The sequence below is a fragment of the Chlorocebus sabaeus genome, chromosome 4, assembly GCF_047675955.1.
Source record: "Chlorocebus sabaeus isolate Y175 chromosome 4, mChlSab1.0.hap1, whole genome shotgun sequence".
Classification (NCBI taxonomy): Eukaryota; Metazoa; Chordata; class Mammalia; order Primates; family Cercopithecidae; genus Chlorocebus; species Chlorocebus sabaeus.
In genome coordinates this window covers 52,024,034-52,027,861 of record NC_132907.1, presented here as the reverse complement: position 1 = coordinate 52,027,861, position 3,828 = coordinate 52,024,034, and the positions used below count along the sequence as shown (strand labels likewise).

At 41.2% G+C, this 3,828-nt stretch overlaps 1 pseudogene; it reads left to right on the top strand.

The window, feature by feature from the left end:
- Window positions 1-810: 810 nt before the first annotated feature.
- LOC140711547 (PRELI domain containing protein 3B pseudogene) lies at window positions 811-1,968 on the top strand (annotated as a pseudogene).
- Window positions 1,969-3,828: the final 1,860 nt, after the last annotated feature.

Here is a 3,828-nt window from a genome sequence, read left to right as displayed (position 1 = left end):
CGCTGGAACTGTGCCCTGCACGCACCAGAGCCTTGAGGTCTCTGCTGTGGAGATCATTCCTTAATTTGTTCTTCCCTCCTGAACGTCCTAAACATTTTTCATTTAGGGAAACTCTCTTCATGGAATGAATAATATGCAATGTGCTAAGGAACTCACTGTTCCTGATGTACTCACAATTATGATAGTTCTTCCATTGAAACTGTACACATTAATTAAATCCTTTCCCTGTTCTCCACCCGTGGAATTGATTTTGAGCTGGTAAATCAAGATTGGTATAGATGGGTCTGAAGCAGACAGAAAGGGGGCAGGGACCCAGCTCAGAACTTTCTTTTTTTTTTTTTTTTTTTTTTTTGAGCTGAGGTCTCGCTAGTCTTCCCGGGTAGCCCAGGCTGGCGTGCAGTGGCGTGATCATGCTTTATTTTAAGTTCCAGGGGGCCTTTGAGGAGCTGTGGATACTAGCAGGGTGGGAGGCCTCCGGATGAAGGTAGGGAACAGACATTAACAGTGTTCTTTAAATCAGCAGTCCCCAGCCTTTTTGGCACAAGGGACTGGTTTTGTAGAAGACAATTTTTCCATGGATGGGGGTTGGTAGACAGGGATAGTTTGGGGATGAAGCTGCCCTACCTCAGATAATCAGGCATCAGATTCTCAGGAGGATCACACAAGGTAGATCCCTTGCATGTGCAGTTTACAATAGGCTTCGTGCACCTATGAGAATGTAATGTCTCTGCCGATCTAACAAGAAGTGGAGCTCAGGTGGTAACGCTGGTCTGCCTGCCGCTCCCCTCCTGTTGTGCCACAGTGCTCCTAATGCTAACGGTGGAGGGTATCCAGGTTCTTGGCGTCTTGAACAAAGAATTGGACAAAATGCACAAGCAAAGCAAGGACGGAATGAAGGGATTTATTGAAAACAAATGTACACTCCACAGTGTGATTGGGCCTGAGCATAGGGGCTCAAAGGCCCTGTTACAGAGTTTTTTGTGAGTTTAAATACCCTCTATTTGGGGTATGCCCTATGTAAATGAAGAGGATGAAGTAAAGTTACAAAGTCATTTGCTCAGTGTATGCCCTATGGAGAGGATATTTCCTGTTGTAGCTGAAGTGTGAATGGGCTTTATGTTCCCGGCTCCCAGACCCTAATTTCCTGCCTCACTGACAGGCCAGGGTCCAGTACAGGTGCGCTGTATGAGGAGTTGGGGACCCCTCCTTTAAATAGTTTAAAGTTTACATTGTAATAAGGGTGGGAGAGAGGGTTGGGATGTCCTTCACATGAGGCTGATGGCACCTGCCTACTGCAAAGCTGGTTGGGGTGCTGGGGGTATAGTGGGGCAGGTGTAACCTCTTTGCCTCATTTTCCCCTGCACTGTCCAGACATCTCCTGGACTGCCTGCACCATCAAGATCTGGACTTCAGAGCAATCTTTGACCACCTGTGGGAAATCGTTACAACAGTTGCAATGCACAAATACGCAAAAGCCCTATGAACCAGAGCACGGTGTGGGTTGATGTGTTGGACAGACCTATAGATCCCAATGAAGAGTTGCACAGCCACAGACTTTTCTGCACAGAGTGGGAACTACAAGTCTCTTATTGGTACAGCAAGAAACAAAACATATGTGCTAGAATATTCTGTAGTTAATCCTATAGAAAAAGCAATGGAACTTAAATCTACTAATATTTCACTTAAAATATGGTTTCAGTAGATGAGAGACTTATATACAAACCACATCCTCAGGACACAGAAAAAAAATATTTTGACTCAAGAAGCCATAATCACTGAAAGGAGGCAGCCTCAACAGTTACCTTGAAGAACTGATGGCAAGAACAATATTTTCAAATGCTAACAAAGGCCGGGAAGCCCTGGAATGGGTCATACATAAAATACATGTTAAATAATGAATTGATGGCTTCCACAAAAGGAGGCATAAGAACTCTGGTGGTGGCTGCCACAGCCTTTGTAGTGAATTGATAATGAATGCGTATAGACAAGTACCCCACATCTCTCCAAGCTGGCAATATATTTATTTAAAAACTATAAACATATTTTAAGTAGAATTTTTTAAAAGTAGGCTGATATAAGACAGTGACTTTAGATCAAAACAAAGAAATGCATGGTGTCTAAATAAAAGAGATCATCTGAAATTAGTGTTGTTTGAAATGACTGTCTAATAGTGGAGATTCCAGTATTTATGAAACATTTAACAAATTTTTTGAAAGAAATTCTTCTTCTTAAGGTTTATTTTAAATTCAGGGTACATATGCAGGTTTGTGATTTCAGTAAATTTGTGTCATAGGAGTTTGTTGTACACATTATTTTATCACCCAGGTATGAAGCCTGGTGCCCATAATTACTTTTCCTGATACTCTCCCTCCTCCCATCATCCACCTTCAATAGGCTCCAGTGTCTGTTGTTCCCCTCTGTGTCCATGTGTTCTCACCATTCAGCTCCAGCTTATAAGTGAGAACATGTGGTATTTGCTTTTCTATTCCTGCATTAGTTTGCTAAGAAAAAATGGCCCCCAGCTCCATCTATGTTCCTGTAAAAGACATGATCTTTTTCTTTTTATGGCTGCTTGGTATACCATGGTGTTTATGTGCCACATTTTCTTTATCCAGTCTACCATTAAAGAACATTTAGGTTGATTCCATGTCTTTGCTATTGTGAATAGTACACATGCATGTATGGTCTTTACGGCAGAACAATTTATATTCCTTTGGTACATACCCAGTAATGGGATTGCTGGGTCAAATGGTATTTCTATTATTTGGTCTTTGAGGAATTGCCATGCTGTTTTCCACAATGGTTGAACTAATTTACACTCTCACCAATAGTGTATAAGCAAAATTTTAACATTTTTTTAAAAAGTACTTGGAAGTTTGCATTGACATTGAATCAACTTAAGGTAGAATTTTAAAGTTTTTCACACTTTGGAACCCCACCTGGCTTTCATCCAACCCCGGAACAAAGCAGAGCCATCTCTTATATACAAACAATTGCCCTACTACTGTAAACTTCAACAACTTGCATGAGGAAATTCAATTTAAAAGGAGAACTTGTATAGCTTTCAAACATATTAATTTGGTTAATAATAATAACTTGCTCTGCAAGTTATTTTAAACAACCATTAAAAACCAGTGTTTGCCGAGTGCGGTGGCTCACGCCTGTAATCCCAGTGCTTTGGGAGGCCAAAGTGGGCAGATCACGAGGTCAGGAGTTTGAGACCAGCCTGGCCAATGTAGTGAAATCCCGTCTCTACTAAAAATACAAAAAAAATTAGCCGGGTGTAGTGGAGGGCACCTGTAATCCCAGCTACTTGAAAGGCTGGGGCAGGAGAATCATTTGAACCTAGGAGGCGGAGGTTACAGTGAGCCAAGATCACACCATTTCACTTCAGCCTGGTCTACAGTACAAGACTCCGTCTCAAAAACAAAACAAAACAAACCAACCAACCAGTGTTTTGGTTTACTAATTAAGTATATTTGGAGTGAAAATTATCACTAAAATAATATATGACTCCAAAATAATATGCTTTTATTGTAATAAAATGTACTATATTGATTTGCCAAAGTTTTGCAACCTCGTAAAGGTTGCAAAAGGTCCTTGGATTTGCAATTTGTGTTTTGATATGCTGTACCATGGACTGGTTATGTTAACCGGAAAAATAAATTTGTTACTTGAAAATCCAAACAAAACAAAAAGTGGAGGCAGATTAAAGAGGACCAGAGGAAGATTCATAGTCTTGTGCCTTCTGAGTTGGCAGCCACCGGGTTCCAGGGCATTAACTCCAGATCAGACAATTCCAGGCAGCTACAGAAGTCTCCCCTGGTG